Source organism: Macrobrachium rosenbergii, chromosome 7 (assembly GCF_040412425.1).
Source record: "Macrobrachium rosenbergii isolate ZJJX-2024 chromosome 7, ASM4041242v1, whole genome shotgun sequence".
Lineage (NCBI taxonomy): Eukaryota > Metazoa > Arthropoda > Malacostraca > Decapoda > Palaemonidae > Macrobrachium > Macrobrachium rosenbergii.
In genome coordinates, this window is record NC_089747.1 from 43056195 (window position 1) to 43072289 (window position 16095).

A 16095-nucleotide genomic window follows, 5' to 3' on the forward strand; every position below is an offset into this window, starting at 1 on the left:
TACACTCGTATTTATAAACAACATGAGATTTTTAGTTCTGGAGAACGATGTCTTGGTACTTAAACAAGCTACAAATAGTGTACTTAGGTTTAAATACTACCTGATATTATCTTCGGGATAAATTCTCCTACAAGTTTCAATAAGTCTATTTGTAATAGAAAAACCCTTATTCCCATGGAAAAACATGGTAAAATACAGCGCCGCTTTACTGGCTTTTGAAATAGAAACTTTCGGGAACAATAACTTTTCTAGCTGTCTGCCAACATATGTATCTATAAAAGCAATATTAAACCCGTTTTTATGGCGCATTTCTTTTATCAACTGCAATTCTGAATGGAGGCAGTTTTTACTCCGAAACCGGCCGTCATAACTGAATAAAGGATGTTTTATGTACAAGTACTGGTTTTACTTTTTCTATCAACACTCCGCTTTCCACGGGATAAATCAGTTGCAGATATCATTAGACGAGGAGATATATATATATATATATATATATATATATATATATATATATATATATATATATATATATATTATATATATATATATATATATATATATATGTATATATATATATATATATAATATATAATATATATATATATATATATATACATATATATATTATATAATATATATACATTTATATATACACATATGTATATATATATATATATATATATAATATAAATAAATAGAAATATATATATATATATATATATATATATATATATATATACATGTGTATTTATATATATACACACATATACAACTCAAGCAGATTTAAACCAAAATCTAAAAAGGAATTTCCATTAAATAGTGGATAATCAAATCCAGGCCTGTACTACATTCCCGTTCCCGTTCATCCCCTGCAGTAGTCTACTAAGTGCACTCTGGTAACGGCAGATTATCCCAGAGATAATATGAAGAGCAGGAGATAAGAGGGAAACTCCACGACTATCTGAGATATCTGTGTTCTGGGAGCCATCATTTCCCCTCTCTCTCTCTCTCTCTCTCTCTCTCTCTCTCTCTCTCTCTCTCTCTCTCTCTCTCTCTCTCTCTCTCGGGGAGTTTATGATGCCAGTTTATGATGATGGACGCTGCGTTTGAGATCCTGATTAAGTGGAGAGAATTGCTTGCATGCTGTAGAGAATGCTTGGGGATTGTTTCGTAATAAATACATTTCTAAGTTTTGATATTACATTTATTGCTATTCAGACCATTTTAAGAGGTGTGAGAAAGGATAATGATGTCTGAGAGTGAGGGATGATGAGTGGTGAACTATTGTCATGTTCGTGTCAATGTAAAATTTCCTTCCGTCCACATCGAAATGATCATTGGATAAAGGGTTATTTTCATGGCCATGTGTACAGTATTTGTAAAAATCATTTTATAGCCAAATCTTCAAAGCCATGTAAATAAAATATATTTTTTATTTCTGATCCATATACGCATAACACTTTAAAACATTCATGGGTTCCTTATTTACGTATCACAAAACATTTTTATGATAATCATAATGTAAGAATTAATAAATATACTGATACAAAAAGGACTAAATTTTAATAGATTTTATGAGTAATGATGCTTTTAAAATTGCAGAGTATTAACTTTGCCACGAAAACATACGTTAAAATACCGTAGAGTTTATCCAAGACAATCTTACATTTGTGACTGAATAGTAAATAACGTTAAACATGGCATTCTCTCCCGGCCTACAAATAGCGTTTCCGTGCCTCTGTTTGTTTTCCTTTTCTAAGACTCAAATCTTTTGATCATTTGATTAGTGATGAAAATATACAAATTATTAAAATAATAAACACATGAAGATGTGTTTCACAGAAATATTTTTCTGACCAACACCGTGAACGAACCTAGGTCTGAGTCAGAAATTTAATATATATGTGTTTTTGTATATATAAATATACATATGTACATGTACACACACACATATATATATATTTTTTTTAACTGGTAAAATAGATAACTGCGTCCCAGATCTGTAAATATTTAAAAGAACTAACTGACCAACCCAGCACTGCCCGGAAAAACTCCGAATGACATTCGATAAACTATCTGTCTCTGTCTCTCTCTCTCTCTCTCTTTCTCTCACTTTCTCCTCCCTAACATCCCCTCCTCTCTCTCTCTTCTCCTCCTCTCACTCTCTCCCGACACACCCATTCACTATTATAGAATTCAACAACCTAAGGCCGTGTATTCACAATCAAGTTTACCTGTCATTTCTTTAGTCAGTTCATCGAAACTTCCTTTAAAACTCACGTGTAGACAAAACAGTTTGTGACCGGAGACAGTCCACTCACCAGAACAGATGAACTGATGGTATTACCTAAATATCTTCCAACCGACTGACAGGTAATGGCATGTGTAGACTAGGTTAGCGCCAATTTCGTGACAGTTTGCCCTTGTATTTCATCTTGGAAGTATCTCAGATGCTCTGATCAGAATATGAATAAATTATGTATAGGCTCATTCATTTCATTGTTAGGTCCTTGAACGCTATTTGTAGGCCATTATAAGTCCAAATCATACAAAAATCTAAAAGAATATTTTCATGTGATACATACAATTTGGTATAGGCCTAGGCCAATGATGTCTTTTTATGATATTATGTGTTACTATACTGAAAGTAAACTTCACTGTCCAATTTATAACAAACTGAACCAACCCCTCAGTTCTAATTTAAACTCATTCATTAATATTGTATGAGAATATATGTCTTTTTTTTTATTAAGAAATATTTAGTCTATACTATGTTAAGCGTTTTTACTTCTTTCCTATTAGGAAGTGAATTGCTGCAAAATTTAGCCTTCCACCCTCTCACCATATTAAGAAAAAAGTGGCAAAACACTTCCCTATACGGCTAACTTCAACTCGTGATATGTATTTTCTTATAATGGTTTTAGGGACGGTTTTAACATAATAACATAATAGATTACAACTCATTATCTTTACAATGACATCAAATTCCTTAACGTAGAATTGTGTATAAAGTTACACAATGGCATCCATAAGCTTGGTCAATTCGTACAATAATGTAATCATGAATCAAACAAAATCTTTCCCTTCTTGGAGGAATGTTAGGCAATCGGTATTTATTGTTTTGAATAAATACGCGTTGATAAAAGATACAAATGAATATACTGTATATCATTCTATTATATAACCATAAACAACAATTTTACTTTCCTAAATGATGGGAATACTATTCCTTACTGTGTATGATTACATCAGCAAAAGGTATAAGCTGACGTGTTTTGGAAGCTTGTTCTTCCTACACGATGTTGGTGATTAAGTAATAAATGACGTAGGATCGCGTGTAGGACCATTTTAACTCTGTAAACAAAAATGGAAGGTGCTTATTTACTTATTATTGTTTGAGAGAGAGAGAGAGAGAGTTTGGTAGTGGTTTCTGCTGGCTGAAAGTGTCATGTTTAGCCACTACTATGCATGCGAGGACTCGGCTTCACTTACTATGGAAAGAAATGATCGATTTACATTTTAAATGTAGATTTTATGGAGGTAATAAACAATTATATTAATTATCATAAATTATGATCAAAATTCACATAAATTCTGATAAAAAATTGATGTTATGGGGATTTATTGTAGTAGGTCAATCATACTTCTGGCAGCGCTGGAAGAAAAAGTGAAGTGTCAGGTGAAAAATGAGAATAAACCCAGAAAACTGAAGGAGAAGGTGACGTAAAAACGAAAATGTCATTTGTTTTGTCTGTGTTTGTATGTCTGTCACGGGGTAGGAGTTTGATTTTGACTTAAAACCTTTCTGAAGTGACACAGAGGCCGTGTGCAAAATTCTGTCTGGTCCTGTCAAGTGGTCTGGATGTCTATAGAAGCCAAACAAATATACAAACATTCACTTTATATATATATATATATATATATATATATATATATAAATATATATATATATATATATATATATATATATATATATATATATATATATATATATATATATATATATATATATATATATATATATATATATATATATATACATATATACATATACATATACACACATATATATTATATATATTACATATATATATATATATATATATATATATATATATATATATATATATATATATATATATATATATATATATATATATATATATATATATATATATATATATATATATATATATATATATATATATATTTCTGCTTTATTTGTAAGCTCCATCGTTATCTTTAAACTACCGATTGAGATGTCAGACCATATAATTTAAGGAAGATAACTTAAATCAAACGTTTATCCTCAAAATTCCAATTACACGAAAGTCTGAAAGCAGAGCATAACGAGCAAAAGGTCTGGGATATGTGAAGCTAACATTTTCAGTCAAAGGAGAAAAAAATTATTTTATAAAACAAACTGACTTTCATACCAATTTAAATTGAAGGCCGTTTATGCGAATAAGCTCAGAAGTGAAATCAAAGGCCTTTGATGTTTCTTGCATTATACATACATCTGAGAATCATCCTAAATGTGAAAGGTTGAAAAAATAAGACGCTGAATATTGTATGAACATTACGGAACGAAAATTTAGAGGTAAAAATTGTTATGATATTTTTCCGGCATATATACTTTTTATTTTGCATTTTCAAAATTACGTGCAGTCTTTAAAATTCTGGTTTAACTTTCCGGGATTCAAAGGTTCAACTGAATAAACAGGAGAGAGAGAGAGAGAGAGAGAGAGAGAGAGAGAGAGAGAGAGAATATCTTACGCATGATTTCACTCCTGTGAGACGAAGGTTACCTCGTCGAGGCCCTCCCATTTGATGGTGCACATCTTGACTGAGGAATGAACACTCCCGTAAGTTTCTCTCTCTCTCTCTCTCTCTCTCTCTCTCTCTCTCTCTCTCTCTCTCTCTCTCTCTCTCTCTCTCTCCTCCATATCTGTGATCCATAGCAGTCTTCTAACAACTGCTTGGGTCAAGAGAGGCACGCTGAATCTGTATGGGTACAAGGCCATCAGAGAGAGAGAGAGAGAGAGAGAGATATGTCGGTGCACAAAGTCTAGCAGTTGATGATAAACCACGAGCAATCAAAAATAATTTGAGATAAAACAGCTTCCTCGGGGAAAACTTGCATGCAGGAATTCCTTTGATATCTGTAATATTACTGCAAGAGAATAAAGTAGGAATCCCTTGATCTATGAGGTATTTCTGCATGAGAATAAGCAGGAATTTCCTTGATGTCTGTAATATTTCTGCAAGAGAATAAGTAGGAATGCTCTTTATAACTGTATTATTACTGCAAGTGAATAAGTAGGAATTCCCTTAATATCTGTAACATTACTGTCCAAATTATGCGATGGAATAAGCAGGAATTCCCTTGATATCTGTAACATTTCTGCCCAAATTATGTGAGAGAATAAACAGGAATTCCCTTGACATCTGTAACATTGCTGTCCAAATTATGCGAGAAAATAAGTAGGAATTCCCCTGGCATCTATAACAATTCTGTCCAAATTATGCGAGAGAATAAGTAGGAATTCCCCTGACATCCGTAACAATTCTGTCCAAATTATGCGAGAGAATAAGTAGGAATTCCCAGGACATCCGTAACAATTCTGTCCAAATTATGCGAGAGAATAAGTAGGAATTCCCAGGACATCCGTAACATTTCTGTCCAAATTATGCGAGAGAATAAGTAGGAATTCCCTTGACATCCGTAACGTTTCTGTCCAAATTATGCGAGAGAATAAGTAGGAATTCCCTTGACATCCGTAACATTTCCGTCCAAATTATGCGAGAGAATAAGTAGGAATTCCCTTGACACTGTTATCCCATTCTCGCAGCATCCCAAGACTAAGAAACTTCCGGCGTCGTAAAAGCAGTTTCTTTTCCACTTCCGGGAGAAATCGCGAGTCTGCCAGTCCGTGTTCTATTCAAATGACCTCGGGGCAAATTCCCCTTCTTCTCGTTTCATTATTCTTCCCCTGAGAGTTCCTGAACTGATAGCGGTTCTCCTTCTAAAGAAAATCAAGGCAAACTTCTCTTTCTCATTTAGGTTTTGTGCTACAGTGACGCGTGGGAGGAAAAGCAGTTGGTTTTCTTCACTTCCTTCACTGCTTGCGAAGTCGTGTTTGGTCGAAATGGACTTTGCTTGGTTCTGCTTGCGCGCACGATTTGGATTTTTGTTCTAAATGAGGGTATTTCAGGTCTCTATTACTTTTTTAGCTGTTTACAAGGTCAGAAACAGTTTTTTTGCGGAATGTTAGTCATGAAATTGAAAGAAGGAATTTATAAAAATCAATGTCAACGACCAGCGTCATATGTGAAATCATGAAATAAGAGGAGTGGTTCCTTGTTTATTATCATACTTCATAATATAATTCAATTTTTAAGTAAGGGTTTTCAAAAGGGTTGTAGAGAAAAAAAACTATGTTGAATATTTCTAACTAACAATCGAGGTACCCACTGACAAAGAAAGAATGGTAAACACGAAGGATTTGTTTGTCTGTAAATAATATATACATAATTTATACATACATACATTCACACACACATATATATATATATATTACAGTCATATATATATATATATATATATATATATATATAATATGATATATATATATATATTATATATATATATATATATATATATATATATATATATATATATATATATATATATATATATATATAAATATATATATATATATATATATATATATTATATATATATCCGTAACATATCCTTGTTCTCCATGTAAACAAACACATGAGGAAAGAATAACAGCGGTAATTCGTAAATTTCAGTAATCAGCTTATTCATGCCTGTAGTGTACAGCCTTGAGATTCCCATCAAAGATTAAGCGACGAACAACAAAAAACTTCCTGATTCCGTCTAAAAAAAAACTCCCGGAAATGAGAAAGTTCCAAACTGTTTAGACTGACAGAACCTTATCCTCCTCATTCGTTCGCATCTCGTTAACTGACTGACAACGTCACAGCTGAGACTGGCCTTTAAATGCCGCCTTTTCGGCTCGTTTTTGGCGAGGAGAGCAGTGCCACCAGCTGCGCATGCGCGAGCGGAGAGATGCTGTACGTGAAAAAGGTCGTTATGGAAATCGGCATTAAAGTCTATCGTCCTTGACAACTAATGCAATTCTGTAAGCAGAATGAATGGAGTATGAGGTATATATATAAATTTATATAAATACATATATTTACCATATATCCACATATATACACACACACACACACACACACACATATATTATATATATATATATATATATATATATATATATATATATATATTAAGCATATCTTAGTTTCTTTTCCGCTTGAGCTGATTAAAAGCTCTCTAGTCTGGCTGGCCGGAAGTTAGATTTATTTTACGTGGCTAAGAACCAACTGGTTCTCGTTTCGGAACCTACTTCTTATTGTGGTTCCGAACCACATTATCCGAGAAATGAATTTCTATCACCAGAAATGGTTTTCTTCTAATTCTTCATTGGCCTTTTTCCGGAGAGTCGGGTTTGGCAGCCAAATGGACTTTGCTTGGCTCTACCCATCCCTCCATTTGAAGAACTTTTTGTACCACACACACACACACACACACACAGGTCTCTATATACTTTTATAGCTGTTTATAGGTCATATATATTTTATACAAGTATATGCCAGTGATGTCTTACCCCACAGTATTCTTTTTCCAGAAGTAAGTCATATGCAAATCAAGTTTGGTTGAAATTGCTTCATGCATTTCAGAATTATTCTAAGCACATACACACACATCTATCCATTTATATATATACAGTATATATATATATCAATATATATATAAATGGGTATATCAAGTGTGGTTGTATGTGCCAAAAAACTCTGAAATGTGGAGAATATTTCAACTAACAACTTCTTAGGGTACCCACTGACAAACTATCTGAAAGTAATACTGTCAGGGAACTTTGTTTGTCCATATGGGAAGGGGGTGAAATGTAAAAATAACTGAAATCGACAGATATCAGTGTCTAATTCATAGTTTTCGAGGTCGCTGAGATGATAGTGACATTCCCAATGCCCTTTAAGTCCAAGCTCAGCCCCTTAAGTATACCTTAGTTTTACCAGACCACTGAGCTGATTAACAGCTCTCCTAGGGCTGGCCCGAAGGATATAGATATATTTATATGGCTAAGAACCAATTGGTTGCCAATCGGGACCTACAGCTTGTTTGTGGAATCCAAACACATTGCGGAAGAAATGAATTTCTATCACCTGAAATAAATTCCTCTAACTCTTCAATAATCGGCTGGAGAGTCGAACTGCCTAGTGAGTTCTAGGCCACTACTCTACTGACTCGCCTAATCAAAGCTAGTTCAACCCTATAGGAAACAAGTAAAAAGGGGTAACGTGTAAAAATAACTGAAAACAACAGATATTAGTGTCTAATCCATAGTTTTCGAGGTCTTTAAGATGAATGGTGACTCTTCTGATGACCTTCACATACAAGTTCAGCCCCGATAGGGAAGGGGGTTGAGAAGGATTGGGAAGGGGATGACATGTAAAAATAACTGGAAATGACTTATATAAGTGTCTAATCCACAGTTTTCGAGATCACTGAGATCAATAGTGACACTCCCAATGCCATTTGGTCCAAGTCCAGCCCCAACAGGAATGTGGGTGAGAAGGGTGAAAAATAAAATGTCAAAAATGCAGGCAATGTAACTGGAAAGCAACTATCTTAACAGGAAATGTGGAGAAGAGAGAGAGAGAGAGAAGAGAGAGAGAGAGAGAGAGAGGTTTAACAGTTGTCATTCAGAAGTTATCCCAGGCAGCGCCGAGTTGGTCAGCTAGTGTGTGTGCATATATATATATATATATATATATATATATATATATATATATATATATATATATATATATATATATATATATATATATATATATATATATATACATTATATATATATATATATATATATATATATATATATATATATATATATATATATATATATTAAATTTCTCCCTCGATTAAAGAACAAAGGAAATTTAAAACCAGGCATAAGCTCTAAGGAGAAGGCAGGTGTCTGACGTTCTTTCATGACTGACTGAAAAAGGGGAACCCCCGATCCCTGATTTAGGGTTTCAGCAAGGCGAGAGGAAAGTCCTAATGGCCCTTTGGGACGCGAATCAATAATGATGTCCTTCGGTTTCTTAGGGAACACTGAAGGACTCTTGGGAGTCGAGTATCAAGGAGGTTTCTCATTTAGGAGCCAGGAACAATTTTCTCTTTTCCTCCTTGTCTCCCCGTTCGGTCCTCTTTTTATATTATTCTCTCTCTCTCTTTTACCCTTATATCTTCTTCGCTTTCACGGTTCTGTCTCCCTCTTTTTTAGCCACCTTTTGTTCTTGTGCTAAAATCAATTGCTTATTCACACGTTCCTCATTCTTCATAAATCAGATTTCTCTTCTCTCTCTATACATACATACATACATACATACATACATACATACATATACAGTGTATATATATATATATATATATATATATATAATATATATATATATATATATATATATATATATATATATATATATATATATATATATATATATATAAATCATCAACACACAATCACGTGTGGAACAGAAATAACTTTCTGACTCACGTCAGGATCAACAGGTCTCTCAGGTGGAAAGCAAGGCGTTAACCACTGGGCCATACAAGTCTAAAAGTCGGAACCTGAGCAACTTTGAAATTACCTGGAAGCTAACTGCTTGCATAATTCATAGTTTTCCCCAACTGAGATGACTCAGCAATGACCCAATGACAACATTTCATTCCAAGTTATCCCTCTGAGTGAATAAGAGACCACTGAAATCATCAACACACAATCACGTGTGGAACAGAAAATAAATTTTGACTCACGTCAGGATCGAACCAGGTCTCTCAGGTGGAAAGCAAGGGCGTTAACCACTGGGCCATACAAGTCTAAATAAAGTCTAACCTGAAATAGCAACTGCCCCTAACTCTTACCTGGCCAAGCTAACTGCTTGCATACCAGTGAGTTTTCCCCAACTTCCCGACTCAGTAATGACCCAATAGACAACATTTCATTCAATTATCCCTCTGAGTGAATAAGATAGAAATCATCAACACACAATCACGTGTGGAACAGAAATAAATTTCTGACTCACGTCGGGATCGTTTTCGAGGTCTCTAAGGTGGAAAGTGACTCTTAACCACTGGGCCATACAAGTCTAAAAAGCGGAAGTCGGAGGGGGTTGAGAGCAACTGGGAAAGGAATTACCTGGCCAAAATAACTGCTTGCATACCATTAGTTTCCCTAACTTCCACGACTTTTCAATGATCACTAGACAACATTTCATTCGAATTATCCCTCTTAAGTGAATAAGATGAAATCATCAACACACAATCACGTGTGGAACAGAAATAAATTTCTGACTCACGTCAATGGATCGAAACAACTATCTCTCAGGTGGAAAGCAAGGGCGTTAACCACTGGGCCATACAAGTCTAGTCGGAACAAAAGAGCAACTGCTTTAGGAATTACCTGGCCAAGCTAACTGCTTTGCATACCATAGTAAATATATTTCTGTTCCACACGTGATTGTGTGTTATGATTTCTATCTTATTCACTCAGAGGATAATTTATATATGATAAATGTTGTCTGTTATCATATGCTGGTCAGGATAGTATGGGGATATATCTATATATATATATATATATATATATATATATATATATATATATATATTATATATCTTTATATATATATATATGTTAATTTCTCCACTCGATTAAAGAACAATAGGAAATTTAAAATCAGGCATAAGTTTTAATTTACGACAGGTTCTGACGTTCTTTGTTGATGACTGATCTTGAAGAGGGATAATCCCCGATGAAATGATTTAGGGTTTCAGCATTTGAGTCAGGAAATCTAATGGCCCTTTGGGAAAACTCAATAATGATGTCCAAGTTTCTTAGGGAACACTGAAGGGCTCTTGGCTGCTCAGTATCAAGGAGGTTTCTCATTTATGGAGCCAGGAACAATTTTCTCTTTCCACCTTGTCTCCTGGGTTCAGTCCTCTTTTTCTATTTCTATTCTCTCTCTCTGTTTTGATGATATCTTCTTATTCACTCAGAGGATAATCTCCTTTTTTTGACACCTTTTGTTCTTGTCATAAAATCAATTGCTTATTCAGTTGGGGGAAAACTCATTCTTCATGCCAGTTGAAGCTCTCTCTCTCTCTCTCTCTAGGGCTCTCTCTCTCAGGTTCCGACTTCTTTTCTGGTATGGCATACAGTACATACATACCTTACTTTCACATGAATACCTGGGTTATATATATATATAGTCAGAAATATATATATATATATATATATACATATTGAGAGAGAGGGAGTTGAAGAAATCGACTGATGGAGAACGAGAAACGTGTGAATAAGCAACTGAATAAGAACAAAAGGTGGCTAAAAAAAGGAAGACAGAACCGTGAAAGCCAAGAAGAAGAAGAAGAAGAGGAAATAAAGAGAGAAACAGAGGAAGAAAGGACGTCTGACACCTGTCGTCTCCTCAGAACTTATGCCTGGTTTTAATTTTCCTTGTTATTTCTTTATTCGAGGGAGAAATTCTCCCTTTTTTCCTGTATCGAAAGGATTACCAAAATCGGACGTAGGGGATGAAAGAAAACATTGGCTTTCTAATTTTTCATTCGGTGGAGAAATTCTCTTTTTAAATGTGGAGAAAGGAAAATAAAACTCTGACGTAAAATAAGAAAATATTGACTTTTTAAGACGTGTTCCGATGGCTAGGTTTAATCTTAGCTAAAACAAAACTATGGATAGCATATGCCTACTGTGTTAAATTTCTTAGGTATAACTTGTAAAAACTTAAACAAGCGAACTTCTTTGTTTAATGCGGGGTAAAACGTTATGTTTGCCTCATATTTAACAAAGAATTTCAGTGGTTTGAATTTTGACAAAATCATGCCTAGGTCTGACGTCACAAATTCCTTATATTTATGATATGACAGAATTTTAAGCAAGAAGATATGATCAAGTAATTTACTTTATTTAAACGAGATGGTTAAATCCTGATTGCGAAGAGATTTAAAATAAATTAAAAGAAATAGGAATTCTATCAAGCTATCAAGCACTAAAAATACCAGTTTCCGAAATTTTCGAAATTTTCAGAACTGGAAATGTATAAATTCTGTAGTTCTAAATCAGTATTTGTATCATAATGTTGTCGTAGGTATTAATATCTCCACAATTCACTCCGAAATAGAATGTGTTAGTAGTAATTCTGCATATACACACTTATGCTTAGATTCACACTTACAAAGATTATTTTATTACAGATCCATTCATGTAAGATACTATTTTTGCTCGATTTTTCATTGATACTTAAATCTGAAAAGTCCCATGCAAAAATGTAGCTAAAAACAACTAGCTTTAGAAATCATTTACCTTTGTTGATGGGTATATCGTTCTCTCTCTCTCTCTCTCTCTCTCTCTCTCTCTCTCTCTCTCTCTCTCTCGTTTTCTTCCTTCATCCCTGTAATTATATATATATCTAATATTTCTCTCTCTCTCCCCCTTTACATATATTAGTTTTCCTTCATCCTTTAATCTCTCTCTCTCTCTCTCTCTCTCTCTCTCTCTCTGTTTATAGAACCAGCAGACAAGACCGTCTTTCAGTGAGCTAAAAATAACACCCTTTGTGGCCTTAGTAAAGGCTTTGCCTAGACGCCCAGAAGTTAAAGTGTCTTTATAAAAACTTTTTATGCACCCCGGATGAAACAAGGTCGGGTTTTGTGTCGAACAGGATGAAACATTCTTCGAAAGACTCTTCGTCCTTCCGCGTAATTGCTACGGAGTATTTTCGTGTCTTCCGTTGAGGATGAAAATGAAAACTTAAAGAGCGTTGTAGGGACAGCTGGTCATATCTCTGTTTGATGTTGTAAGAGGAGAAATTTCACTCACTACATTTCGGTTTAAAATCAGATATCTCTTTCCTCCACGTGCCTGAAAGGAATATTTAGTGTGCCTGGCGTTATGAATATAGAATTGAATTGAATGTAGAATTTATGCCATGGGCCAGCACTGGGACCTATGAGGTCATTCAGCGCTGAAATGTAAATTGAAAATAAAAGGTTTAAAAAGTGTAACAAGAGGAAAACCTCGCAGTTGCACTATGAGTCAATTGTTAGAAGAGGGTGGAGAGTAATATGGAAGAAAGAGAATATGAAAGGAGGTACAGTAAAACGAACGAAAGGGGTTGCAGCTAGGGGTCGAAGGCACGCTGCAAAGAGCCTTAAGTAATGCCTACAGTGCACCACATGAGGTGCCCTGACGGCGCTGCCCCCGCTACGGGACCTTACAATTATGAATCTTCCCTGATAATTAAAATCTATTATTTTCACCCCTTCATACTTAGGATCTATAAGAAGAGAAATGTCAGTCGCTGCATTCCAGTTTAAAATCAGATATCTTTTTCCGCCAAGTACCTGTAAGATTACTTAGCGTGCTCGGCAGTGTTTGAGAGTTTTGTGATATCTCACAGTTATGAATCTTCCCTGATAAATAAAATCTGCCATTTTAGTCCTCTCATCCTTAGGAAAATCACTTCTATCAAAGCACTTCTAGAAGCTTTCTTAGCTGGACCTCTAGAGATCCTTGAAATATTTCTTTACAATTATCTAAATAATCCCCATGGGGGGCAAAAATTACTTTTCTTCAGTAAACACCCCTTCAAGCTAATTTACTCACAATTTAACAAGCCTACTCTCGCGAGGTATGTATAATTTTTCTTCGTTGAAACAAGGTCGCTCTAAATGGCGGAACGCTGCATGCAAATTCGGCCTGGGTACAAACGACAAGCGCTTGCAGGAAAAGGCTCTCATTCGTTACCGTGGCACTAATTGCCCAGTGTGCAACTTGCCTTCGCGGGAAAGTGGCCTAAGCTTTTTTTAATTTTTCCCCCTATTTTTTTTTGAGCACGAAATTGGTAGAGGAAATGAATTCATTTATTTATGAAGTAAATTGCTAGTGTACTTATTTTTTTAGGTAGCGGCGTTATGCTTTGTGATAATTTTATGGGAAAGTTGGAACAAGTACTGTAGTCTCTTAATATCAAGGACGGAACTGGAATACTAATGAGAAAGCAAAGCAGAAATTGGTGCGTCCAAAAGGTTATTCCGATTTTATTAGAACTGAGTTGAATAACAAAGAGAATAATATACTTTAAGTATACTTGACTGTCAATAAGTACAAGAGAATCAACCGTAACCGTTGATTACTTAGAAAATACAAAATCAATTTTTTTTTATCAATGCAAAGTCTGGAATTGAAAAACTCTCATTTTATTACTAAAGATGTCATAAGGCGTCATTAGCACGAGGACTAGATGTGAAATATTAATTAAGGAAGTTAGAAATAATGAAAATTTATTACAGGTGTGGCACAGGTACATATAAGGCAAGTGTTAATGAGTTAACCTTTCCTACAAGAGCAAATAATCTTAAATCTTGCATGATACATTTCGCTTGCTTATTCACTTGTGTCAAAACTTGAACAATATTCAAGATTTCCTCTCTTTTATATATTTAATAAAAAGGCACGATTATTTCATAACCTGTGTTTGATTGAGAAATTTAACGTTCAGTGGTTGAATCACCTCTCTCTCTCTCTCTCTCTCTCTCTCTCTCTCTCTCTCTCTCTCTCTCTCTCTCTCTCTCTTTCTTCAGCTGAAAACCCTTATGGACAGATTCAGCAGACTATAAGCCGAAAGAGGGCTGCAAAGGGAAATAGACCTGCAGAGATAGACAAGTTTAAGGAAAAGGTGATAAATAAACAAATACGAAGAATTAGAAATTAAAACCGACACACCTGAAATTCAGGAGACGTCAGCAGGGAGCAGGAATGAATCTGCTCTCTCTGAAACATTCCGAGATCAGAAGATTCCACAACTGCGTAAGCAAACTATTCCACAACTTGGTTGCAGCCAAGATAAAACACCTAGCAAAAAAATTAGTATAAAACCTCATACTAGAAAACCTCACACTGTTTGCAGTAGCCGCAGCAGCCTGTGTGTCGTTTCCTATTATAAGAAAAATCAATATCCCTTGATTTCATATGACCAAACCGCTAAAGTTTGTAGCTTTTAATTTTAAAAATTCTTATGGCTAAATCAATAATCATATTATATGGCGCTTTCAGTAATCTGGCAACATGAATCCCTTGTCTTTGAAATCCTCGTCTTTGATTAGGAAGGTAATGAAAGGGGTAAGTGATGAACTCTGATCAGGTAAGGATACCTGGTCTGCAAAGGGCAAGGGGATATACTAATTTCGGTGGCCCGGACCTTTATGTTCCTCTGGATAGGAAATAAAGAAATTTAAAATATTTCTAGGCTTTTTTGGGGTCTATAATAATAATAATAATAATAATAATAATAATGTCCATTATCCTTGCACGAAAACAAACTCCCAATAATAAAAAATAGAGTAATAATAATAAATAAAATAACTATAGGAATTTTCACCTTGTTATCTTAATAATAATAATAATAATAATAATAATAATAATAATAATAATAATAATAATAACAATAATAATAATAATAATGATGATGATAATAATAATAATAATAATAATAATAATAATAACCAACGAACAAATAATTTTTAAAAATAATAATCACTATAATACCTGTCACCTCGTTACATGAACATTCCCAACTCATTCTATTCCGCCGAGGCAGAGACTTTCAGCGCAATACGGATCCGAATAATAATAATAATAATAATAATAATAATAATAATAATAATAATAATAATAATAATAATAATAATAATAATTTTTTCTTCTTGTAACGTGCCTTTTCCCCATTTTTTGTATGGATAATAATAATAATAATAATAATAATAATAATAATAATAATAATAATAATAATAATAATAATAATAATAACAATAACCAACGAACGTATAAAAATAAAAACAAATAACAATGACGACATTTTCCAACGGACTCAAATCCGGCAAGGCAAGAGATGGGC

At 34.1% G+C, this 16095-nt stretch overlaps 1 long non-coding RNA gene across 2 annotated transcripts in view; it reads left to right on the top strand.

Moving 5' to 3' along the window:
• The window catches only part of LOC136840348 (uncharacterized), a 103278-nt gene that overhangs the window by 76301 nt on the left and 10882 nt on the right, over positions 1–16095 (top strand). The window lies entirely within an intron of this gene.